This window comes from Anguilla rostrata, chromosome 4 (assembly GCF_018555375.3).
Source record: "Anguilla rostrata isolate EN2019 chromosome 4, ASM1855537v3, whole genome shotgun sequence".
In the NCBI taxonomy this organism is placed as follows: domain Eukaryota; kingdom Metazoa; phylum Chordata; class Actinopteri; order Anguilliformes; family Anguillidae; genus Anguilla; species Anguilla rostrata.
In genome coordinates, this window is record NC_057936.1 from 45,483,880 (window position 1) to 45,511,570 (window position 27,691).

General features: G+C 44.6%; 1 protein-coding gene across 4 annotated transcripts in view; it reads left to right on the forward strand.

The window, feature by feature from the left end:
* The window catches only part of LOC135253442 (ephrin type-B receptor 1-B), a 243,604-nt gene that overhangs the window by 23,036 nt on the left and 192,877 nt on the right, over positions 1-27,691 (forward strand). The window contains exon 1 of one of the 4 annotated variants that reach the window (XM_064332733.1): positions 23,120-27,288. The exons of the other annotated variants lie outside the window; for them this stretch is intronic. The gene's annotated coding sequence lies outside the window, so the exon portion shown is untranslated. Of the gene's footprint in view, positions 1-23,119; positions 27,289-27,691 lie in introns of those variants that run through there. 4 annotated transcript variants of the gene reach the window in all.

Here is a 27,691-nt window from a genome sequence, read left to right on the forward strand (position 1 = left end):
TCAGAGCCCGTTAGCGGGATGGAACGGCGATGGCTGACACCGGGCTTAATCCCAGGGAACGCCGTGAGATGAAGTCACGTGACACGTTGCTAGCCATGCCTTCTAATTTACACTGATGTGTGGGGCGGGGGGTGTCTAATCAAAAAGTCTGCTTAGAAAAATCTATGGCGGTGAGTGTTCTGGCGCCTTGAGTTGTGAATGAGTGATAGCCGTTTCTCCCCCTCTAATGTAGCAGACTTGTTTTCCCCCTTCGTCCCGCACCCCGCACGTCGGAGCCTGCTTCCTGCTATTACCGCCAATAAAACAGCTCTTTGGCCACGGTCCCAGCCCACAGAATTAAACCCGCTCAACCACCGGCGTGTCTCCCACCGTACAGTCGTGAGAACCCAACTGCTGCCGAGCACAAACCCCGGTGAAAAAGGCCGACAAGAGGGGTCGTATTTTTGCAGCCGCATTTTCTCAATAAAACCTGTGGGCTGTGTAGAGGTGGAGGAAAGGCGGGGGGTGTAGAGGTGGAGGAAAGGCGGAGGGTGTAGAGGTGGAGGAAAGGCGGAGGAGAAAAGCTTTACTCTTTAGCAGCCAGTTTTTTTTTTTCTGGGTAAAAATTCTTTAAAAAATGAGTTCCGTTTCCATAAAGGTTGTTAATGGCCTGAGAGCATACCTCCTTCTAGACTAATTAAAGGGCATATTGCAGGTTGGAGACCCCAGTGAATCAATGTGTAGGAAAATGATGTAGGAACTAGATTTTCATAAAAATATACTTATATATACAGTACAGTGCCTTCTGGAGTTGTTTTTGTGAGATAATTTTACTTCCGCATCTAAAAAACCGCCAAGACCTAGCTGACATCGTTTTCTGGAGTAAGACAGAACCAGAACCTGCTGCTGATGGCGGACCTGATGAAGCCACTGTGTGCACTGAAGGGACCGCAAAGGCTGTCAGTCTCACCCGGTCCTGGCTTCGACATCCCATCCTGAACTCCATCATATCGCCGGGAGGATAATCCTCCGGTCTAAAATGAGCACCACACACGACCGCGTTTTCTGTAACAGATGCAGTAGTGAAGTCCCGTCTCTTCACCTGCACAAAACGCACCCATGCACGAAAGCTAGCACCGTTCCTTTTCCCGTTAGGAAAATTGTGTACTCTGTCCTGACAGGCTGGAGTTTGTGCATCCTGCACAAACACAATAATTTACAATGATACACAGTGAAATGCAATATAAAACTACTTTAAAAAGACCAACTCACTAAATCACGACCACTCAGACTCAATACCACCTACTACTGCACATTGGGCTAAGGCTAGCTAAGGCAGGCAGACTCCCTTTTGTTACGTAATATGACGCGATGTTGAAAAAAAAGGCGTTTTTAGGAGCTTTGCTCAAAACGGCCACTATTTACTCTGAATCTGTGCCCTTATGTCTTGTAAAAATTATTAAATCCTGCATTAACTTTTCAAATGGTTAAGTATACATTTCGTAAAACTTTTTACCTGCAAGATGCACTTTAAGGAGGCTGGTAAACAGAACTTTATTCCTTGCCCACTCCTCTTTTTCAGTTTTCGTCTTATTCGAAATAGAAGAGTTCCTTCATTACCACCCCTGGGAAGGTGTGTGTGGGGGGAGAGGTTTGCTTCACATCATAGCAATTACCTGCGAAACAGAGAGCATGTGACTCTCCGCTCAGCTGAGAGGATGTGCGGCCCCCATCTCTGGCCCTCGGTTCTCATTGAACGGCGGGAAAGGCCTGCGATGCCACCGAGTCTTCGCTCCAGAAAAGCAATTTCAGCTCCTGGTCAGGCGGGTGTCTTATGGAAATTGAGGTCAGTGGACGGAGGAGTGTCATTCCCATTGAAAATGAATTAAAACCTATTCCCCCCTGCACTGAAGAGGGAAAGAGAAGCGGGCTCTGGGTGGGGAGGGAGAACAGCCTCGGTCATGCGGTCAGTCTGGTGCCCTTTTTAAAGCTCCCCTTTCTCTGTATGAACAGGACAGCTGCCCCGTCCAGCCCTTCTGAGGACACCCCAAAGCACTGGCCTCTGGTGCAAACCTGAGACATGTTAGCCTGCTATCATTTTTCATTTTTTTGCAGTGATGCTTTTGGAGTCTTCTTGCAGTGCAGTTTAGGTTAGGGTAGGTGACTGGGTTGATAACATAAAGTTGCTGGTTCAATTCCCAGGTAGAACACTGCCATTTTACCCTTGAGGGTTACTGAAGGGTACTGAATCTGAATTTCTGAAGTGTATGTCCGGCTGTATAAATGGATGCTGGTTAAAATGCAAAAAGGTTCTGCAAATTGCTCTGGATTAAATTGTAGACCTGCTACGTGCCAGTAATGTAATGCAATGTAATGGCTGTGCTGTGATACAGTGTGTTTTGCAGTATTTCTGAGCTGATAAAAAAGATTTCCACTTGTAATGAAATGCTTGAGTGCAGTCTGACCAGCGGCAGACACTATGATCCAACGTGTCTTTTTTGTCACTTTTGGTGGCTTATTTTGCGCTCCCCAGTCTAATGTAAACAGGTTTATTAAGTTGAAATAAACTGTCTTCCCTCAGGATCCTATTCTATCCTCTTACGGTTTTCTAGATCTTTGGAAAAAAAATCATAATCTCACTCATTTTTTAAACTGCAGTTAGTATCAAAAAACACAGGGGATGAACTGAAAATAAATGCTGTTTAAGTTAACAGGAATAGAGAGATCCCACTACAAAACAGCAATGCATTGTGAACCATTGATATGGTGGCCTGTTGCATTGTGGAATTGTCAGCCATGTGGGCCCACTGCATTGTGGGGGCAGGTCATCCTGCTCACATTACATTCTGTGTGCAGCGTGTGTCAGATGGTGCGGGGTAGTCCTGCTTTAACCTGCGCTTAATCTTAATCTTCTGTGATGGGCACTGTGGCAGGGCCAGGGAAAGTCAAGTGTGTGTCCTGAAGCTTGCAATAGCAAGCTGCTAAAATCTGCTGCCCTCACTTGAGTTACTGCCCCCCCCCCCGCCCCCCCCAGCTCCTTCCCTCGCCCCCACTTCTGCTGCCTGTTTGGTTGCGTTGAAATTTCTGCAGTGGACAGACAACCCCCCCCACCTCACCCCCCCAGTGCCAGCATCTGTGGAGAGGACTAGATAACCTGGGTGACATGCAGTGTTTCCATCAAACTACAAAGTGTATGGACCTGGCAGTGTGGCCTCCTTGGGTGGGGGGGGGCTTTTCACCCATAATGCAGCTCTCTGAGGCCTGGGCGAAAGCCAAACCTGCAGACAACCTTGCACAGAGCAGAGCATGTGTCCCTCCCTCCCTCCATCCTTCTATTTTTCCTTCACTCACTCATTCCTTTAAAAGTCATGTGTGTGCTGAAAATGTATCATTACCGTAATCGTCTCTGAGTGATGCTGCTGATATGCTCTTTTCAAGCTTATGGGCACAATTAGAGTTGTTAATTAAGCTTATTTTTTAATTAGTTTGTCTACAATGTTAGTGCTTTTGTTGCCCCCCCCTCCCCCCTTTGCACTGATACACAGCTCTTAATCATAGAAGAAATGAGTTTTTTGACATTCTTTAATTGTATTCGTTATGGCTTGCCAGCTGCTATGTTCACTGTTCACCCTGGTTTTGAAATCTGAGTTGACAGAAAGGGAAGGGAAGGGACAGGGAAGAGACCTCAATGCCCCTAAGAAGCAACTTAGGCATCGATGAATTAAAATATGTCAAAAAATAGTGACATACTGCACATAAATAGATAAATAGGCCCCCAATAATTTTCACCCTCAGATATCTGCAGCATCTCAGCCGCTTCCTTTCTTAATTTCTGTGCTGGCATTGCTAATTTGAACCATACATTTTGTTTAATTTCATTTTAATTCATACCCTGGAATCTTAAATTCAAACAAGGTTTCAGTCAGTTTCCAAGAGGATAAGAATGCATAAAAGCATTCAAAATGAACTGTTATATGATATTAATCATTGATTTGAGAGTTCTAATGATTACTTTGAGCGTGTCATTTAGGGAATTTGGGGCTTGAATGAAATAAATTAAGATCTTAAAATAGTAATATATGTGTGCAACTTGGGGAGATTAAAATTTATTTTGAATTTTTTTTTTTAGAGGGCGCTATACCAAACTTTTGAGAAATTACCTTGATCCATCACTGCTCATTGTCAGCAATGGCTGTTCTGAAATTCTGGCCTCTGAATGGTTGGGTGGAACCCTGGGTCATGTTTATATCTTCTGTTGTCCACAAAGGTCAGTGTACAACAGGCTTTGGCTGGATGGATTGATAGTGGACAGAGATTACAGTATATCCCATCTGTGTGATATTAAGCTCAGTGGATCTACACGGTGGCTGATGCCACTGAAAAGGCAGCAAGCCTCCGTGTAGAGCGGCTTGTAATTGAGGCTCCTCGACTTTACGGGGAGGCGGGAGCTTTCTCCGTTGCCACAACTTTCCAAAAAGAGGCTTTGAGATAATCCTCTCCGAGCTGAGAAGGCCTCAGGTGCGGACCGAGGGACAGAGAGGCCACTCAGGCGAGCTCCTTGGGCGCTTCTGCTGCGGCGATTACAGTCGCGGCCTCGGACGCTTTCCACAGCACTTTCGCCTGTTTACTTTCCCGAACGCGACTGCTCAGGAGCCGCCTTTTCTCTGAAGACGTGTGTGCTGTTGATGTTTGATGTAGCCGGCCCCAAACACCCCCCCCCCCACACACACCAACCGTCTTCTGTTTTGTGTGGATTTGAGATGTACACACTCTCTCTCTCTCTCTCTCTCTCTGTGCTGTGTGGTTTTAACTCCCCGTTTCGTCATTGGCAGCTTAAACAAGAACACTTTACTCACTGGACAGAGGGGGTAAAAGAAAAAAATGCTGTTGATTTGCAGGTTTGTGAGGGGAATGGATTGAGGGTGTAATTTCCCGCTCTGGGAGGCTGGGTACCTGCGCCCGGGGACTCCGGGAGGAGTGGAGCGCAGACAGAGGGGTTGCTAATGAGGGACCCGCGGTGCCCGGCCCTGATCGATGCGCGGTGCGCGCGGTCGCCTCGCGGAGCACGGCTCCACGGGTCTTCCTCACAACCACCGCCCACGCAGCGCGGAGCGGCCGTCTCACAGCGCACGCGAACCTGGGTGGCCCTGTCGGCTGCGTGTGCTCGTAACGCACCACATCGTCTCATTTACGTCCGCGCGGCATATTACTACTGCGGGAACGAAAGTGGCTTTGAGGTTCAAAACAAATGTCCGAGAAACCAAGTATTAACTTAATCTAATCTAAAGCAGTGTTTGTCTAAGTGTGGGAACATTAATGTGATGGAGCTGCAGAAGAGAACACACTGTGTGTGTGTGCTTGCCTACACTTGTGTGTGTGTCTGTGTGTTGTGTGTTCTTGCCTGCTTTCAGGTGTATGTGTGTGTGTGTGCATGTGTGCGCACGTGTGTGTTTTTGTGTTGTGTGTTTGCCTGCATTCATGTGTATGTGTGTGTGTGTGTGTGCATGTGTGCATGCATGTGTTTGTGTGAATTCCATGCCCCTCTGTATCCCTTCCTCATTTAATCTGCTTTGCCCTATGTTTACCTGAAAGGTTGGGATTAGATTTGAAGGTGAACTCGCAGAAGGCATTGTAAGGAAGCACAAAGGTGATGGTCTGCATTCTTCTGGATTTGGCAGAGATTTAGAAGCTTTGTTAGTGAAATCCCACTGCACAAATCCAAAGACCCTTTATTGCAGAAACAGATTACACACGGTGCATTTTCTCAGAAAAACTAATCATAATAAACATTCTCTCTTCTGCTGGTTTTGTTTTCAACCAGGAATGGCATATACGCAACTAAAGTCTCACTAGATTGCAAAGCAATAATAAAATACAAGATGTATCAATTTGTGTGTGTGTGTGAGTGTCTGTGTGCATGCACATAAAAGTGACATTCTGTGTTAGATTTCCCAGGGGTTCTACAACAGGTACAATGAAACTGGGAAAAATATTCTACTATGCCTGTATTTACAGCATGCCAACTTTCATAGATCTCCTTCTTTCAAAATGAGTTCAAAAGGATGAAAGAGCAAAGGATCCTTTCAGCATGACACCAGATTCAAGCTCTTGCTTACTATGGAAAAACATGTATTCTAATGATGAGTGCCTATGTTTAGAAATGGACTAGTTAACATGTAAATGAGATCAGCACAATAGGCATTCATTCAGAATGCTATTAATATCATTTTTGGGGAGTTTTTAAAAATGAATTTCAAGTAGCATGATACATTTGTGTTTCTTGTACACTTTCTCTGAGAGAAAATAAAAATTGTGTTCTCTGGAATAGTCATGCAGTCTCATGCTACACACAAACACACACCCACTTCCGAAGCTTATATTACACTCTTTTGCAGTGTCATGCCATGCACATATGTTCATTCGTCCACTTTCTGAACAGGCAGGCAGAGAGGCAGGCAGACAGATGGACAGACAGACAGACAGGTAGGCAGGCAGACAGGCAGACAGACAGACAGACAGACACAGGACACAGAGCAGCAGACAGACAGACGACAACAACAGCAGCGAAAAGACAAGAGCAGACGGGACAGAACAGACTGGCATGGCACGACAGACAGACAGACAGACACAGACAAGCAGGCAGACGGACAGACACAGCCAGGCAGGCAGACAGACAGTCAGACAGACACAGACAGGTCCAGTGTGCAGAACAAGCCTGTCTGTCTGTCGCAGATTGATGAGACGAGCGTCATAGCTTGTGCCGGTGGAAGGAGAGTGAAAGTAATTGTTTATCGATCTGGCAGCTGCGGGGTGTTTGTGTCAGGCCCCGAGGCAGCAGTTTGGGCCTGTTGGGCTGAAGGGGAGGACCCCGGCGGCAGTTTGGGCCTGTTGGGCTGAAGGGAGGACCCCGGCGGCAGTTCGGGCCTGTTGGGCTGAAGGGGAGGACCCCAGCGGCGGTTCGGGCCTGTTGGGCTGAAGGGGAGGACCCCGGCGGCAGTTTGGGCCTGTTGGGCTGAAGGGGAGGACCCCGGCGGCAGTTTGGGCCTGTTGGGCTGAAGGGGAGGACCCCGGCGGCAGTTTGGGCCTGTTGGGCTGAAGGGGAGGACCCCGGCGGCAGTTTGGGCCTGTTGGACTGAAGGGAAGGACTAAGGCTCTGGTCCTGAGGCTCTGTGCACTCTTCCAAGGCTCTGCGAGTGAGGATGATTTCACCCGGAGTGTTAAATCAGGCACTAGGAGCTAGTGTAGGGCCTCATGGGAGTGAATCACCACCCAACCAGAGCTACCAAAATTTACATGAATTTACATGTGTTCACACACGCTTGCGCACACACACACACACACATACAGCCACACACACGCTTGCGCACACACACACACACTTGCGCCCACACACACACACATACAGCCACACACACGCTTGCGCACACACACACACACACACATACAGCCACACACACGCTTGCGCACACACACACGCACACGCTTGCGCACACACACACACACACACACACTACTTGACACGTTCTTTCATTTCTGTTGAGCTGGTTCCATGGTTACATCGGTAAACTGCTAAACCATTCTGAAAGAGCTCGCATTCTATTCTAGATTTTTTCTTTTTTTTTTGTCAGTTCCTTAGTTTGTTTTTTGTTTGTTTGTTAGCCTCAGTGCTCCACACTCCACAGAGACCAAACACCACCCTGCTGTGCCGGGGGACTGAGGAAAAACCACCCTTCCAGAGAGAGAGAGAGGCCGAGGGAAACGTCTCGCCGCCCCTCCGCGGAAGTGCGCCGTTTAGCGATGCGGCCTCTCTCTTCCACGGAGAGCGAGAGCTTCCACAGCCTGCAGCCTCCTGGAAAAATGCGCGTTCGGGCCCCCGGAGTCCCCCAGCACTTCCGCGGAGCGCGGAGAAGCCTGTCTCATTAAGGACGGCCCCGACGTGCCTGGCACGCCGACTTGGCCACGAATGACTGGCAGAGCGCTGCTGCATGATTTATGTGCTGAACAGACACTGCCGCTTTGGGCTGACAAACAGCACTTCCATATTTTACAGCTTTTCTAATTCAGTCTCCCAGTCTCCCAGTCTTCAGCTGAGGTAAAGCACCACACTTTAGGGACACGGTGTGTCTGTCCTGCGCCTAACTTTTACTTTAAGTGTGAGAAAGGAGAGTGAGAGGGAGAGACAGACAGAGGGACAGAGTGAGCAAAGGGGATAGAGAGACAGAGGGTGAGAGAGAGAGCGAGTGAGAGAGACAGTGAGAAGAGAAAGAGAGAAACAGGGTCACAGGGTTAGGGGGGGGGGAGCGGGAGAGAGTGAGAGAGAGACAGAGTGAAATGGTAAGACGTTGGTATATCAGCTGCAACAGGCTACAGGAATGTCAGTCTGTCTGTTGGTCTGTCTGTCTCTGTCTGTATGCCTGCCAGGCCCCACCCATTGTGGCCCTACAGAGCCCAGCCCTGCCATTCTGTTTTCAGCTTCTGTTCCCTACTGTGTCTGCGGTCTTTCTCTTGATCGGCCTGTTCCTCATGCAAACAAAGTCCAGAATCCCTGCTTGAGGAGGTTGTGTGGGACTTATGGGATTGATATTCTGTAAAAGGTGTAATGTCGTATACACTGCCAGAGGGGGGCGCTGGTTCCGCCGCTGCTGGTTTGTTTTTGCACCTTGCGAAACCCATGGGAATATGTCCCGTGGGACGAGCGGGTCTATTTTAGGGTTCTAGCAGATTTTCAGCACTCTGCTTGAATATTTTTAGACTTGCAATGAAAGAAGTGTCTGTTTGCTGCCAGCACTTTATTCTCAGTTTTGATACTCAGTAAAATATGAAATTAGCCGCTTTGGTCTGCTTTTACTTCACAATTTCTTGCTGGATATATCATCTAGATTATTATTATCCCAACATGTTGTGGCTCTTGTATTACATTCACCATTTATTAAGGGGGATGTTTATGCGAAAATTGAGTAAAGGGTACAATCAGAGGTGGAAAGTCCAGGGATCAGAAAGTTAAAGTGCTGCCATGGGTCTTCCATCCATCTCAGCCTGTTGATTTCACTAAATAGATCTACCTCTTGGATGAAGAATTGTGCCAATTTAGCAAATCCATGTGATTGGAACAAACTCCTGGGGAGAACTTTAACTTTTAAGATTGCACCACCTCAGGGTACAATCATGCACCAGAGAATTGAAATGTAAAGAAAGAGACACAGGAAGTTAACAATGTGTACTGTCAAATGCTACGGCAAAAGGGTGAGGGGGGGACATATGCACACATATGTGTGCACATATTTTAAAAAGGGAATTAAGACCAGAATGCAGGGCATTTGCATAGCTTTTTGGCTGTTGTGTAATTTCAGCCCTGGATCTGAAAAAACAAGACCAGGTTAAAACCTAGTATACGGCTGGACCTAACGCACATGATCCGGCCGACCAATGGTGTAACTTCATAACTCGGCCGACCAGTGGTGTAACTTCATCACTCAGTCCCTCCGTCACAGATATTCGCGTTTGTAGGGCTGGCCCCGCTGTTGCGGTCCAGCCAAAAAAAAAAAAAAAAAAGGTTTCAGTACATTAGTTTGGAAAAGTGGCTGAGAATGTATATTTATAGACCCATGGAGATGAACGACATGGTATATGGCCTGCCAAGCTTTTAGTGTCTTTCACCTGGGGAGCGCATTACCTGAAGTAGGTTAACAGATCTGCTGCAGATTTTGGCAGTGGCAGGGCCAACCCTGCGTCCCAGGCCCCTGCGTATTTAATCATCCTGAAAGGGGCGCGTTGGCGTGCCTGTCCTGTCTTGCCCTGGCACTCGTAAGCGGGTGCCATGGAAATGAGGGGGTGAGGTGGACGGGATGGTGACCCTGAAGACTAATTATGTGGAAAACTGGCAAGGGCATGAATATTCATGCGCATCCATCTTAGTTTGCGCTGGAGGAAGGGACGTCTGCGGTCCAGACGTCGGGGCTGGAAACCATGGGAACGCATCCACCGTAGGGGACAGCCCTGCCAGGCCAGCTGTTTTTCCCGCTCCATTGGCACAGGTTAATTCATTTTTCTAAAACAAGGAGCGTGCCAGTTCCCTGCTAATATGCCCATTTGTTTTGTAAGTGCAAATGCACCCCAGGTGAGAAGGAAAAGGGGGAAAAAGCTCCAGACAGAAGATGGCTGTAGCATTGATCCTTAAGCAAACGCGCATTAGGAATGCAGCTGCGTACCTTGCCCGTGAGGATGTCGCTCGCAGAGCTCTCTGGCGGTATGACGGGCGCTGTAGAGAGGCGCTCTTGGGGGGGGGGGGGGTGTTCGTGGCCTGCTTTGTCACCCTGGAGCCAGATTGGTGCGGGGTGCACTGAAAGAACAGGAAGCGGTTTCAGATCTGCTGAAAGACGAGGGGCCCTGGTGAGACTCATCCCTTCCGTGGAGTCGTGACCAACCCCGACACGACCCGGTCGCCGAAGCCTGCTGATTGAGGACTGATCCATCAGAGGAAACAAGAAGATAACAAAAGCCCCCCCTCCCACCCCCCTGCCAAGAAAACAACAGCCTCCCCTCACACACTCGCCCTGCAGGCACTGATCACCCTTTTAGCGAGACTCACGGTTTTGGCAGACGGGCGGGGTGATTTGGGGTGGGGGTGCTTGGAGTACGGCCGCTCCACTCCTTTCCCCATCGTTACCCCCCCCCCACCTCCTTATGTACGACACAGTGGCCCGCTTGGGTCACAGAGCGACCAGAAACCCACTCGCTGTTCGGGGAGGGGGGATTAAAAAGGCGACAGGGGTCGAAAGGAAGCAGGGCTGCGTGATATCCCTGCCATTTCAGGGGTCATGTTCCTCCGGCTTTTCAAAAAAACAAAAAAAAACAACCCACAAAGGCAGCATTGTGGGATGACAGGAATGAAGTTTATCTGCTCTGCTGAGCCACACTGAAACAAGATGAGTCACAGATTTATATTTTTTTTGTGATTTCCAAACCTTCCTTAAATGGATGGTTCACTTTCTGGATTAAAAAATATATATATTCTTTCAGTTTTAGTGTATGTTTTCGATTGCCAGTTCTTGTGTGTGATGAACCATATGTTAGATGTTCACAGAAGTCGCTTTACAATGGCTGCTATGTGTGCTGAAATCATGGGTTAGTGGAGAGTTTCAGCCATGTTGCCAAGCCTTATTTGCGTTTTCACAGACAGAGGCTGAGAGGGTGAAGAGGGGTGCATTGTCATGCTGGCATCACATTAGAGGACAATTAGCCATATTTTCAAAGCTGCCAAAAAGTAGTTGGTAAAAGTGATATGAAAATGACATATCTTTTCCTGTAAGTTGGAATTGTCAAAGCAGACTCCTCTTGCTGTCCTGTTGATTTGTCGTTGCTTTGGTCTTCTCTCTCATGCAATAATGTGCTTCTTTCCACAGGTAGTACTATTGACATACGAAGCTGTGCCAGGAGAGGCACAGCCTTGGGGTGCATGTATCACAGGAAATGGTGCCAACCGAAAATAAATGTCATTTAAAAAATGAAAAAAGGGAAAATAAGGTGATGTACACACGTACAACCTCTGGAGGCATAACATGGCTGTACAAAGCAGCTTTGGAGTTGCATTAGGTGTATTTCTTTGCTTTAAATCACAAACCCATGATTACCCCTATTAGCAGCCAAGGTCAAAGCCAGCAGGTCGCAAGAAACCTCTGTAAAAAATCTAAAATATCCTTCATTGCACTGATCAAAACTGTCTGGGCCAACACACAGTAAAACTGAAATTACATCAAAACCCCAGAAACGGAATTATCCCTTTAAATAGATTCTTGGTGGTTGCAGCCTGACTGCCAAGAACATGTCATGTTTAAGCAGTAAGTTATCACTGAGGGGAGTTTGGACACATTGAGCGGACTTTTATGAACAGGAATCTGTTTGGAGAGAGAGACATTAGCTGGTTTAAAGTACCTTGTCGAAACAATTTATTTGTGTACTTGTGTTAACAGGTTTTTTTATCAGGCTTGAGTTGCCTGGTTAAATATATATGAGCCTTGTAAGAGCCTGACAACAAGAAACCAGAGGAGAAATATGGTGTGTTCTGCTGTTATAGAATGGAGGAGGGAGAGAAGACAAAGAAGGAAGAGGAGAGGGGAGGGGAGGGGAGAGACAAAAAGAGAGTGAGAGAGGAAAAGAGGGAGAGGGAGAGACAAAAAGAGAGTGAGAGAGGAAAAGAGGGAGAGGGAGGGAGAGACAAAAAAAGAGAGTGAGAGGGGAAAAGAGATGGAGAGAGAGAGAATGACTGAGAGAGGGAGTGATAGAGAGGAAGCGAGATGGAAGGAGAAAGAGAGAGTAAGGGAGAGAGAGCATTCTAAACCTGTTCTCCATTCTGTCTCCAGCAACCTGTTGCTGCGGCCTCAGCGTATCCGACCAGCAGCCCTCCCGCATGCCGTATCTGGGCGTAAACATTATGTGGCTCTTTGCCTCTCTGTGACAGAAAACACATTTTCACCCCAAAACACTCGGCGCTCTACCTTAGTTCTTATTCTGCCTGATGCTCTTGCCGCACTGCTCCGCTGTTTCACTCGAACAATAAACTTACAAAGGAGAGACCGCCGCCGCTGGCTTTTTCGGTAATTTAAAACACCATCTGGAGAGTACAGGTTTAAGTGCAGGGACCAGGAGCCTCTGTTGGCCCACTTGCAACCGGGAGAGGGACCACCTGTGGTTCAGTGGTCACGTGGGAGTTTGTTGAGGATGGAACACAGGACCAGCTCAGCAGCTAAATGTCTGGGCCTCACGTGATTCACAATGCAGAGAGTGTCTATCAACCTTTACTTTTGACAGGACATAAATGAAGATGTAAAAATCATCTAGCAGTGTGCTTTATTTTTTTGTTCTCTGGCAGTAAAATACAACACAAAGCAGTCCTTTCTGCTGACATAATTGCAGTAATTGAATTCCGCTGCTTTAAGCCATCAGTAAAGGCCGGGATTGATTTTGGAACAATGCACATTATTACGCAGGTGAATGCTTTCAAAATGGGAGAATGATTTCTTCAGCTGCGGTTCCATTTGAATGATACAAATTCTAATTCCCCGTCTTCAATAAAATAAAATAAAATTTTAAAAAATGCTCGGTAGTTTTATGCAGACTGGACCGATGTGTGAACCTCCCTAGTACGTTTTGTGTGCTGGTTGCAGCTCCATCTCCTGATTAAGGCTGGAGAGAGGAGAGGGGGGCATACTCTCTCTGTTTTAAGTTCACTCTCCAGGGAATTCAAAACGTTAACACTTTGAATCCCTCCAGTTTGTGAGAAAAGGAATGCATCTTACTGTTCCCAAAGAGACGTTTAAAAGTCCAGAAACAGAGATAATTTAACAGCAGGCCAGCTGTGACTCCTTGGTGTTGTGTGGCCTACTGTGAGACCTGCGGGAGGAAAAAGGCCTGAGACTGTATCAGAAAGGCCCGTTGTGACATTCAACATCCGCCGTTGCCAAGTTAAACAGAGCCGCCTTAAAAGGCGACGATATGCAGTGGCACCTTAAATCGCTCCGACAAAATAAATTACAACCCGTCAAGGTTCCAGCAGCTGCCAGTTTTTTTTTTAACAAAGGAAAAAAACTGAAAAAGAGAACTTTACGAAAACAGTTCTTGGGTAAGAATTTGGTGCATCTAAAGGTTAAGCTGCCAATAATTCTCTGCTAAATGCCAGCTTTGGGAGCCCTTTGTGTCGCCTGAGTGGCTGTGAGGAATTACAGTATTGCTTTTGACTGCGCTGCGGAAAGGGCAGAGGTGGCTGTTAGTTTTGCGTCCCCTCTACCATTGGATGGCCTCTTGCCCGGCAGGGCTACATTTCTTTCCCATTTAACCGACTTCCCCACATAATGACTGTCCTGAAGAAAATATATAGCATACATACCACAACCGCAAAAAATATAACCCGCATTTACATTTTGTTTTATTGAAAAACCAAGTAAAAAAAAAAGTAAAAACTGTATAACATTGCTGTTATCACACATTCAGCTTCAGCAGTTTCTTTATTTTCCTTGCAAAGGCGCTTGTTGATTGACATGTTGTCTTGTGTGTGGGGGAATAAAATCAGTTGTACTGTAAATGAGTGACAGGAGAGTGTGGGCCTTAGTTTTTCTTTTAGTCAACATCCTTTCCTCATGATTTGTTTTCCAATATCTCCTCTTCCTGCTATGAACCTCTTAGCCTCCCTCTGATCTGCGGGGACATATAAAAATTGTTCAGCAAAGGCAGCACGCTGACTCAATGTTAAGGAAATGGCAGTGTAATTAATTTGTGGGTAATTATTATCATTATAAATTTTTTATTTTTTTTGCATAAACATCAAAACACTTCCTTATGAGTGTGTTCCCGCACCCCTGAAATGTCTGGAAAAGGAGGAACAGAACAACAAACACGAAAAGAAACTAACCATCCAAAAGAAAACAAAAGCTGGGGAGATCCAGTTTCACCCTTATGTGCTGATTGCATGCTTGTCAAACTAAGCCAAGGTGAACAGCTGATCTTGGAGATATTTCAGAGGATTAACCAGCCATGTTTCCCCAGACTTGGGGCTATCTCTGCCAGATACCAGGACTAAAAGGTCTCTGTGTGGTTCTGGAGATGCATCCTGGACTTAGAGCGCTTGTATGCTTAGCAGGATGCTAACAGTCTCAGTATCTCTGCACCATTACTGTATTACTATAAGAAATGAGCAAATGGCCGTGTTTGGAATGACGTTTCCTTCCACCCCATATGATTTTATGCATGAATGCATATGTACATACACACACACACACACACACGCACGCACACACATGCACACACATCGAGTACTGCAGCTTTGGAACAGTGTGAATGCTGTTCATCGAGTACTGCAGCTTTGGAACAGTGTTAATGAGGATTTTCATTCTCTTAAGCTCTTTGAACAAAGTGATTTTTATTGCTGGGAAACAATGAATCTGGCTCAAGGACCAGGTGAGGAAGGGGTGCTTACTCGTACTGTAATAGCTTGTTATATATGTCGTAAATAAACTGTGGAAGCCTGACGAAATGTTGGCTGAAAATGCAAATGTGCAAATGCAAGGCCACAGAGCGTTGGAAGGTGAACCTATTCACAATTCATTATATACCCAATTTGAATGCATATGCGGAACAATTATTTAAATTGTTTAAATTCAGAACTGCGTTATGCTAGCTGATGACTTCAATAGAAGTCATGCCTCCTTTCTATAAATCAAATAAAATTTCATGTTATATCTGAAAATAATTGAGAAATGATTAGTAGAAACTTGTGTGAAACATGAAGAAAGTGAATACAAGTGAAAACGTGATATTTTAAATCCTGTTGCCTTTCCAGAGAAACTGATTTGACTGCCGAGGATGTATGTACAGCCTGACACCTTACACCAGCATCCTGTGTGACCTATAGGCAATGTCAGTACAGACAAATGACCACCTGCTTGCAGGAGATCTAAAATTTTCATGCAAAGAGGGGTGTCGCAATTAATGCATACTTTAGTGAATTAGACTGAATACTTAAATTATACGTAATTCTTAATTGGCTTAATTTACATTATCTGTTTTAGTGTGTTCACTCCAGGTATACAGTTGAGGCCAAAAGTTTACATACATCTAGGCCACACTCCGCACATTTCATGTTACCATACATTTCCTGTGTTAAGTCAATTAGGGTATCTACTTTATTTACATAAGAGGTAATTTCAAAATAATAGCTAAGAGACAGATTTATTTCAGCTTTTATGTACTATATCAGATTTTCAGTGGTTCAAAATTTTACATACACTTTGTTAGTATTTGGTGGCATTGCCCTTTAATTGTTTAACTTGAATCAAACGCTTGGGTAGCCTTCTATAAGCTTCTTACAATACTTTGCCAGAATTTTTTCCCATTCCTCCTGACAGAAATGGTGTAACTCAGTCAGGTTTGTGGGCCTCCTTGCTCAGACACGGTTTTTCAGTTCAGTCCACAAATTTTCTATGGGATTCAGGTCAGGGCTTTGTGATGGCCACTCCAATACTTTCACTTTGTTGTCTTTAAGCCATTTTGTTACAACTTTGGAGGTATGCTTAGGATCATTGGGCCTCATTCACCAATATCTTCCTAAGTTTTTTCATAAATTTGTTCTTAAGAAAGGTCCTAAGAAAAATCTACGTCAGATTCACGACATGTTCTTAAACCGCAGAATTGTTTGCACGTGTGTTCTTAAAATGATGAATCCCATCGTCCTTGTAAATGTAAAGCACGTGCCAGTTGTTCCTAATTAGCATAGGTAAACGCCCCGCCAATCCCCATAAAAGAGACTGCAGGGCCATGTGCACACACAGAAATCGAAAAGAAAAGTTGAGAGCGAACAAAGTCAATTAGGCCCTTTTCCACTGCAGGGCCGAACGGTTCTGAGCACGGAGAGGAACGGTTCTGATGGTGTTTCCACCTGGAAACAGTTTGGCGCGGAACGATTACAAACCGTGCCCAGCACGATATTTTCGGCATGGTTAGACAACTGTGCTCAGTGCAGCAGAACCGTTCGTGTGGGCAGGCTTAATGACTATTCACTGATTGGTTTCCACATTACGTCAGTTTTGTGACTCCGCATACAGTCTCTTCACGTCCTCTTCCGTAACCTAGGTCGGTGGAGAAGCTAATATAAATAAAAATACCAATTCCGTCATAGTAACAAGATAAACCCGACAATAGCCATAAGATATACTGCAGTGAAAACGCTGCTCACTGAATAATGAAATAAACGGGACAAAGTTTTAAAAAATGATACCATGTCATTCTACAGTCAATATCTGGGACTAAATATTGAATAAATACATAACCTTACCATTGGTTTTACGTGTAAAGATGTCTCTTTTGAGACCGAGTGGTCATACATAGCCTATTGTTTACACCGTTGTCGCCGTTTTGAGTACCGTCTGGCTTGACTGACAATTCATTTATTCAGTAGGTGAGAGTATAAGCTTTCTAACGATGTATAACATGTCTAATTTTGCTTTTGGAATAACGTTTTATAGGTCAGCGTAACCAAAAATTTTCTTATCATCGCATTCACTTACGCATTAAGACGCTGCACCTAACGAAACGTTGTTAACGATTTTACGTAATTTCCTGGAAAATACTATTATTATTGAGGACGTCTGGGCATAGCTAAGCCATATGTTTGCTGATAGACCTATCTGACATCGTTTTCTGGAGCAAAACGGAAGCAGATTGAACTCGTTGATTAACTGTCTCTGTCTGAACACAGATAAAATTTCATCATTGCTATGTAAGTATTACTGCTCAAAATATTTTGGTTATACAAGTTATTTTTGGATCTAGTGTCTTTAAATAGGTTAGTGGTATCATGTATGCAATTTATGTAATGTTACTTTAAGGTCAGTGACATCATGGCGTAATGGCAAGTGATGGGGCAGGGGGGTTCAGAGGAGAAAAGAAACAGTAAAGTCGTGTTTAATTGATACTCCGAGTCCGTGTGATTTAATTCGAGGAACAGTGAATTTAATTCATTAGTTTGTGACACAACATTGGCGACGAGGGTAACGTTTAGTTAAATTTACTAGTGAGTTAGTGACTTTGTTGGAAAATGGAGAGTAATCCGATAGCAAAGTTTGAATGCTACAGTGATCCCAGTACATTAGGCCCACGCTGGTCAAGATGGTTAACTGCGTTCAAGTTATTTGCAGACGGGGAGGGTTTAATCATTGACGAAGACGCATCAAATGTGACCAAACAACGGAGGAGAGCGTTGCTTCTACACCATGCTGGGACGGACGTCCAGGACATTTTCTACACACTCGCTGACACGGGAGAAGCAACGGATTATGATAAAGCAGTGGCGGCGCTGAATAAGTACTTCGTCCCGCAAGTGGCACAGAAGACCGGTGAGTCAGTACAACAGTTCACCACATGGCTTAGGCATGCGGCTAAGGACTGTGATTTTGCGGGCGACAAAGATAATCAGATAAGAGACGCCATTTTGAGTAAGTGCACGTCCGATTATGTACGTAGAAAACTCCTAGAGGAGGGCGAAGTGCTAACATTGACAAAGACTTTGGAGATAGCAGCCAAATGCGAGAGAATAGAAATGCAAATGTCCGCCATGAACGCAAGTGCAGATCCTAAAGAGACTGAGACTGTGCATCATATTTCAGAAAAAGGGAGGAAATACCGTCAGAAAGGGAAAAATCCAAATGGAGATAAGAACAGCAAATCTGACAAAGTGTGCTTTAGATGTGGTCACGGAGACCATTTAGCAAAAGACTCTGATTGTCCTGCACGAGGTCAAACTTGGAGAAAATGTAACGGGAAAGATCATTATGCAAAAATGTGTAAAAGCAAAGGACATCAAAAGCAAACAGTGAAATGTGTGGAAGAACAAAGAGACTATGCATTCACAATAAACAATGACAGTAACATGGAGAGAATTACATTCTCAGTAGGTAATGTTAATCTGAAGATGCTAATTGATTCAGGGGCATCTAGCAACATTATAGATGATAAAACCTGGGAAATTCTCAAAGCAGAGAAAATAGAATGTGAGTCAGGAGTACCACAAGTTGATCGCAAGCTGTATTCCTACTCATCCAGTGAACCTTTACCTGTGAAGGGCATTTTCACATGCCGAGTAGGCATAGCTGAACGCAGCACACAGGCTGAATTCACAGTGATTTGAGGCCAGGGTGAGTCGCTGTTAGGGATAGAAATGGCAATGAAACTGGGGGTGTTAAAAATAGGCACAAACATAGCCACGGTGAGGGACACGAAGGCTACGCTGCAGCAGCAATACCCAAGGCTGTTCGAAGGAGTAGGTAAACTGAACACTAAGCAGATTAGTCTATATATCGATGAAACTGTCAAACCTGTCGCTCAGCCCCTTAGACGTGTGCCGTTCAATTTAAGATGGCCCATGGAGGCAAAGATCAAAGAGCTTTTAGACATGGACATTATTGAGTGTGTGGATGGCGCCACCCCATGGGTCAATCCAGTAGTCGTGGTACCCAAAGTGAACAAGGACATCAGATTGTGCCTAGACATGAGACAGGCTAATACGGCAAAAATTTGCGGCAGGTATCCGATCTCTACTGTTGACGAATTACTACAAGGAATGAATGGGTCAGTAAATTAGACCTCAAATGGAGGTACCACCAGCTAGAATTAGAACCAAAATCACAAGACATAACCACGTTCGCTATCCACAACGGCACATACAGATACAAAAGACTCATGTTTGGAGTATCCTCCGCTAGTGAGCAATATCAACACGAGATCGCCACTGCATTGACAGGCATTGAGGGCGTTGAGAATATCTCGGATGATATTATCGTACACGCCCCAAACCAGGAGACTCACGAACAAAGACTGCATGCTGTCCTTCAAAGGTTACAGGACTGTGGTCTTACTCTCAATGCAGAAAAATGCCAGTTTAATATGGATCAGCTGGTGTTTATGGGGATTTTGCTGTCGCAGAAAGGCATCGGCCCAACAGCTGAAAGGGTGAGGGCTGTGGTGGAGGCCAGGGAGCCTGAGACGGCGTCTGAGGTGTGTAGTATTCTAGGTTTAGTGAGCTATAGCAGTAGGTTTATTCCTCAGTTTGCAACGATCTCAGAGCCGCTTTGCCGACTCACAAAGAAGGACACAACGTTCCATTTCGGACCTGAACAGAAGAAAGCATTTCAGACACTGAAACAGGGACTCGCTAAAGCAGGGACACTCGCTTATTTCGACAAAGATGCTCCCACTAAAATCATTGCAGACGCAGGGCCTGTAGGCATAGGTGCTGTACTTGTCCAGGAACAGAAGGGAGAGATGATACCAGTTTGTTAAGTGAGTCGTAGCCTATCAGAATGCAAACGCAGGTACTCTCAAATGGAGCGTGAAGCCCTAGCATTAGTGTGGGCGTGTGAAAGACTTCACGCTTACGTATATGGAATGAAGTTCGATTTAGTTACGGCCCATAAACCACTGGAGGCGATCTACAGCCCACACTCCAAGCCATGCGCGCGCATCGAGCGGTGGGTGCTGAGACTCCAGCCATATGACTTCAAGGTGGTCCACATCCCAGGGAAGCAGAACATCACTGTTCTGCTGTCACGTCTGCTAGGAAAGACGGCAATGGAGGAAGTACATGAACACAGGTCAGATGAATATGTGAGATTTGTGGCAGTGAATGCAATGCCAAATGCACTTACCACAAGGGAGGTGGAAGAAGCCTCAGCGGAAGATGAGGAGCTGAGAGAAGTGAGGAAGGCTGTTGAGAGTGGGTGTTTTGACAAATGCATACGCACCAATAGCAAACGAACTCTGTGTGATTGGGTACTTAGTTCTCAGGGGAACACGTATTGTACTGCCGCACTCACTTCACGTGAGGGCACTGGCGTTAGCTCACGAGGGACAGTTAGGTATAGTAGGCACGAAACAACACCTCAGGAGCAAAGTGTGGTGGCCTGGAGTTGACAAGGCTGCAGAAAAACACTGCAAGTCATGTCATGGTTGCCAGATTGTAACCTGGCTGGACATGCCGGAGCCACTGAGACCAACGACACTACCTGATGGGCCATGGCAGGATGTAGCTACAGACTTATTGGGTCCGTTACCCACTGGACATTCAATACTTGTAGTTGTAGACTATTATAGTCGATATCATGAATACGACATCCTCAAGCCCATGACCGCAGAGAAGGTAATTGATAGTTTAGAGGCTATCTATAGCCGCCATGGGCTACCACTTACCTGTCGAACAGATTGTGGTCCGCAGTTTATGTCACAGGAATTTCAGCTCTTCTGCAAAGAAAACAGAATTCAGCATGTTAAGACAACGCCAAAATGGGCTCAAGCAAATGGTGAGGTCGAGCGGCAGAATGCCTCCCTCCTGAAGCGCATTCGCATTGCACAAGCTGACGGATCAGACAGGAAGCGTGAGCTACGCAAATATGTCACGATCTACAGAGCCATTGATCATCCCACGACGGGCAGGAGCCCAGCTGAGCTGCTGTTCGGCCGCAAAATGAGAGGAAAGCTGCCAGATTTAGCCACAGCACGGAATGACTGGGAAATGCGCGACCGCGACGCTGAAACAAAAAGGAAAGGCCAAGATGTATGCAGATGAGCGCCACAGGGCAAAACCCTCCAACAGACCCTACGATAGAGGTAGGAGACCAAGTCCTCCGAAAACAAAAGAAGGTAGATAAATTATAATAGTTCGGGACACAACAAGTGGTATTATATAATGTGGGTATTTTACACTGTAATGTAAGTGTTAGTTAGTAGTTTTTTGAATGCATGCAACAGTGATGGTCAGTGGAGGATACGCTAAAAAGAAAAACCAAAAACAGACCAAAATACACAGAATCTTCGTCCGTTTCGTCAGCCAACGAAACATAACATAACAAAAACAAAACAGTATGGGGAGCGACGACAACAACTGGCGCATATTACATTCACATATAATGCCCAAACTAAAATCTAAGAGGGTGGAGCACCGGACTCCAAACGTAAGAAAAACCTCAGTTCTGAAGTGGAGGTATTGCTGCGGGAAGTGAACAGCAAACGACCTGTCATATTTAGTAGCATCAGTAGTGGATATAAAATAACACAGAAAAAGAAGCATGGGATGCTATTACTCATTCAGTGAACGCTGTATCCGGAGTAGGGTGCACAACTGATGAAGTAAAAAAAAAAAAATGGTTTGATGTCAAATCTGAGGCAAAAAAAAAAAAAAACCTGGTGGGAGTGGGCGCAAGGAATTGCGTGTTATGCATTCAAACGACAAAGCGCTTCTCGTCACATTAATACCGCTAATTAAATCAACCGGCAGTAAACTGCATCGGAGTAAACCCGTCGCTGCACAAAACACTGCACAAAAAATGTATTGCCAGTCATTTTGGTGTCACCCCCCTAGTGACGCCTCTGAATACATGTTCTCTTCTTCAACATGCCATGTGTTTAAAAAGTGTTACTTAAGTGCTTAGTTTGTATTCAGAATTTAAACATTTGCTTTTGCAGTATAGACCAAACATTGCATAATTGAAACCCCCAAAAATAAAAGGTCACTACGATGGTTTGTTTTTTATCATTTATTTACAGATGAACTCCTGCTGAGGCAACCACCCTCTGAGGTGGAACCTGGCACCTTAACGCTTTGTAAAATAATGAAAATAATTATTAAAAAAATATTATAAATTATAAAAATATTATTGTAATTTAAATCCTATAATATTATACAACAAATTGAAAAAATAATAATAACTAATTATTTTGCACAAACATGTCAGCACTCAAATGTGCGTAAGTGTGCTCTTGAGTGTGCGTAGATTCTGCTCTTACCTAAGAACAAATTCCAAATAAGAAAACATTGGTGAATGTCAGAATCTTTGTGAAAACTGCGTAAGTGGGTTTTAAGAAGAAAATTCTTCTTAAGAACGGTTGGTGAATGAGGCCGATTGTTCTGCTGGAAGACCCAGTTGCGACCGAGTTTTAACATTATAGCTTATATCTTGAGGTGTTGCTTCAGTATTTCTGGATAATCCTCCTTCCTCGTGACACCAACTATTTTCTGAAGTGCACAAATCCCTTTTCCAGCAAAACACTCCCACAACATGATGCTGCCACCCCCATGCTTCACAGTTGGGATGGTGTTCTTCAGATTAAAAGCCTCACCCTTTTTCCTCCATACATAGCACTGATAATTATGGCCAAACAGTTCAATTTTTCTTTCATCTGACCAGCGAACACTCCTCCAAAAGGCTAGGTCTTTGTCCTGGTGATCTCCTTCAAACTTCATTCTGGCTTTTTTTATGCCGGTCGTGGAATATGGGCTTCTTCTTTGCACGACAGCCTTGCAGACCATGGCGATGTATGATTCTCTTAATAGTTGATGTAGATACTTTGGTACCTGATGCCTCCGACTCCTTTGTTGTTATCTTGGGGTTCAGTTGGGAGTTAATTTGTGCCTTCTTCCTGAATGATGCAGTGTCTGTGTGCTCCCAAGATTTTCATATTTGCATACAATTGTACAGATGCTACCTTCAGTTGTTGTTCAAAATTGCTCCTAAGGAGGAACCGTACTTGTGGAGGTTCACAATTTTTTTCTGAGGTCCTGGCTGAGTTTCTTGTATTTTCCCATGGTATCAAGAGCAAAAAGGCAGTGGCTCTAAAGGTAGGTACATATATACATACATAAATACAGCCATAGGTGCCAATTAACTCCCAGTGAACTCTTACTTATGACAATTGGCCAATCAGAAGCTTCTAAAAAGTCATTACATCAATGTCTGGAATCTTCCAGACTGTTTAAAGAGACAGTCAACTTTGTGCATGTAAACTTTTGACCCACTGGAATTCTGATATTGTGAAATAAATCTGTCTCTAATCGATTGTTTTAAAATTACCTCTGATGTGAACAAAGTAGATGCCCTAATTGATTTGCCAAAAGAAATGTATGGTAACATGAAATGTGCAGAGCTGTGAAAAACTGAGTTTGAATATCTTTAGCCTACGTGTATGTAAACTTTTGGCCTCTACTGTACATATGCATGACTAGATATATTTAACTATGCATCAAAGGGAAAGTCGGAGGGTGATGTATTTCCCGCAAAAATACATCCTAATAGCAATTTTGACCCATTGTGACCATTTAGTAAATCCAATGTAGATATTGCGACCCTGTAGCAACTGCTTTTTTTTCTTTTCAGAAAATCAGTCAGGATCCTTTAGTAAATCTGGCCCTTGGTTTCTTGGAACAACATCATTTCTTTCCATGTGTTGTACAGAGTCTGTTTTCTTGACAGAATGAAAATTTTCCCATTTTGTTAATTATCTTTTATTTGAGAAATTGCCCACAAAAGTAATATCTATGCAATAGGCTCTTGCATTCAGATTGCTATCGAGCTCCACATGTTGGTTGACTAGGCGACGTGAATTTTCATATTTAAGCTGCAAATGAAACAATGCCTTATTTTGAGCATTTACCATTGTTTTTGACCAGTAAAAACCTACAACGGCACAAAAAGAAAAGCAAACCACACAAAACAAAAAAAAAAACATCTTGAGCTGGCTGATTTTTCTTTACTTTGCACTGTGAAATTCACTTTCTCTGTAAACATTTTGCTGAATGTGTTTACCTTGCTCTAAATGAGCAACTGTGCAAACTCAACACATGCTTATAGATGGCTGGCATTATCAACCAGAAGGGTATTTCAACGTATTTATTCAATCAAAAATTAAACAGAATCACAGGACCAAAAGCAGTCAAAATGGGTTTTTAAATACAGATAAGAATGTTTGAGAATGCCTTTTGTTACTTATTATCATTATCTTCGCCAAGGGACTTAGGTAATGGTGTCTGGACCGTCCGTCCATTTGTACACCTGTGACAGTCATATCTGGTGACCCCATAACCTTTCCTCTAGCGCCACCATCAGGCCAAACATATCTCAGAAAGTAATGACTGGAAGTGCCAAGATATTTTCTGTGTACATTCATACTGTATGAAGGGAAATTGTTGTGCTTTGCCTGCGGTCTGCACTCTACTGAGTTCATCATTATTATTATTATTATTATTATTATTATTATTGTTATTATTATTATTATTATTATTATTATTATTATTATTATTATTATTATTATCATGGAAATATTTTGGCTTGGATGTGCTTTGAAGCTAACAACATGTGGGACTGGTTCCATCATTGTGTTCAGCCTACTGCTAGAAAGAGCTGGATGAGTATTGAGCGATGTTCTGCCAGCCAGTATTAGCCATTCTCACGGGTGAGCGGAGGGGGATGCTGTTCATGCGCGGTCGCCTGTCTCTGGGGAGGGGGGCGGGGGGGTTAAAGTACTTCTCTCCAGGATCTGCAGGCAGTTGCCTGGCCTTCTGCATTCTCTGGAGCCACCCTCTGTCCTTGGCTTAATTGGTTTGAAGAAATGACAACACTATACAAGAGGATGCCAACACATATGCACACACACACACACACACGCACACACACATACACACAGACGTTACACACATGCACACACACCTACACACACACACGCAAATGCACACACACACACACACACACACACACAGAAATGGCATGTCTCTGTAAAAGGAACTAGCGGTGATATCCAGACCGTGCCCCACTATAACATCTGGCCCTCTTTAAAAGAGCACTACATGAGTTGGTAATGGATTTGTTTTTGTGTATAAATAATGAATGCGTTTCAGCATTCTGGATTCCCCTGGTGATATGCTATTTCTGTATCATGTGCTCAACACAGAGGCTGTGGACATACTCCCAAGTCTTTTTTTATTGTCCTGATTTGGGGGTTTTTGGTTAACGTTATAGTCTGAATCCATATTTGTTCTGTAGTGTCTCAGAGGATACCCCTCTACAGTATTCTATTGGATGTGCTCTATCTTTTTTTACCCTGCCTTAATTATCCTACCTTGTGTACTTTACTGACAGATAGACCTGGGTGCTGAATTGTGGATTTTAGGTTTGGGTGAGGGGAATGGGTGGTTGGCATTTACCTGCATGAGCTTTGTTCAAATCTGATTAATGACATCAATTTTTCTAGAATGTAATTGCATATTAAATACCCTAAAATTTCTGAATGAATGTTTTAGACCCAACAAGCTGAGGTGCTTAGACTTTCATAGAAGTTGTTCACGAGTTCCCATTTTCTGGTTTTTGGAATGACTTACAGTTTGGCCCCTGTGTAACCTGAAGATGTTTCCCAGGATAACAGGCCCGTCTGCTAGGTGAATCGCATAGACTTGCAGGCCCAAGCGATCCTTTTCAGACCTGCCCTCGAGAGGGCTTTGGATCACCTGACACGCAAGGTAGGTTGAGCCTGGCTGAGAGGAGCATATTCACGGTCATGGTGGATGTGTAAATAATGATCTGTCTCGCTGGGAGGAGGCAGCTTTGGCGCTGCGTGGCGGTGGTGTCAGGGATGGGCAGATTTATGACGTGCAGGTGACATCGAAGCATAATCCCCTCGTTACTGAGGGGAGGAAGGCAATAGCTCTGTCACTGTGATAGTCATTTTTTTTCACCTGGGCCCGATTGGTGGGTCAGAGCTCAGAGGAAGAGGCAAGGCTCTTAGGAGACCTTTAGTATTTGATCCATTTCATGAATTTCACTCTGGAAAAAAGAAAGGAACAAATTCTTCAGCTTTCTTCTTTTTTCCTTCTTCTTCCCCTCTGTGAAAAGAAGGCCTGATTTGTCCACAACTGACAACAGAAATCTGAACCATATTCACAGCTTCATTATTTTTGATGTTTTTTTGTTGGTAACCATGTGAAGTAAAAAAGTAAACATTTCAAGAGCCACAAACTTATTTGACAATTAATGAAAGAAGATAAAATGGCACAGCCAATCAGCACATTAATATATTTTTCATTTATAAGTCCTAACTTATAGTGCCTTTGACATTAAAACATATGTATTCACTGACCTTTTTATTTAACTTGTGGTGAGCTTCCTTACTTAAATACAGCACATTGGCGCCTCACCATAGGAACTGTATGTACTGTGTTAGGTACATTGAGGATAAAGCACTTGTAAACAGTTTTTCAGGCTGATGGCCTTGGCTTCGTTGCTTGGCGATACACTGAGGGTAAACCATGTCCATGGCTGTTAGCTGCTTATGCCAGCTTTGGCTTCATGAGTCATGGCACCTCTGAAATAGAGTGGTCTGTCAGTGCCCTTGTCTTTAATGAGAGAGTGCTGCTGGAGCACGCCCTGCCTGCTTCCATCATCCAGGGGGAAGGAGAAGTGGCTAGCCTGCGCAGCATAGATGTAGCGTAACCTACACTGCTCAGGTCTTTTTAAAACTCCATTCCCTCCAGTGGGTCTTTGTCCCGGCTGGCGCAGCACGTTCGCTACGTTCCTACAACGTGTTTCACTTCACCGCGGTACCGCAGTCACACTGGGCTAGCATAATATGTCTGGCAGGATTAGATCAGCCGCCGTGGAACGAGACCACTCGACATTGTGTGGCGGAATGCCCTGTAAACATACTGCGCGTTACGCCATGCCTTTCCAGGTCAATTTCAGCCCAATTAAATGTGAGCCGGCGACTGAGTTTACCTAGTGAATTGAAGCAGAAGCGTCCTCAAGGCCTGTTTGGTTTTTCCTCAAGGCTGATTCCTCTGAGAACGAAGTTTGTGAATGAAGAGATTGTGTTTGAAGCCCTTTGACCCCTCGAAGGTTATTGAAGCTATATTAGAAACTTGAATGTTCATTACAGAACAACGCGGCATGGTCGGGATAATGTAAAAGGAGTGGTTGAGGGGTTTGCCTATCTGAAACGCCGCTGATGGTGAGTACAGCCTATTTAGCAGAGAGAGGATGTCACGAAAATGCAGCGATGAGTGCTTGTGTACGTAGGCTGGAGTGAGTGACACGTTTTTTCTTCTGTCAAAGTTTTTATTTTTCCTTTTTGTGTGCACAAGCAGCGAGTCTATGGGTGCGGATCAGTGTGGGAAATGTATGCTGCTGATCGGAAAAACGAGTACTGCTAACCGCGTCTGCTGGCAATCCCGCTCATGGAAATTTCTCTCCCCTTGTTATCATCCAGACATTCACTGTATAAACTTGCGGAGGCACAAACTGCTAAACAATGCCATTTGAGTTCCTTTTTCTGTGCACGGCAGGAAGAAAGGCTTGCATCATATATGCATTAAATGTAGTGTGAAAAGAGTTTTAATTGTGCAATCTAGATC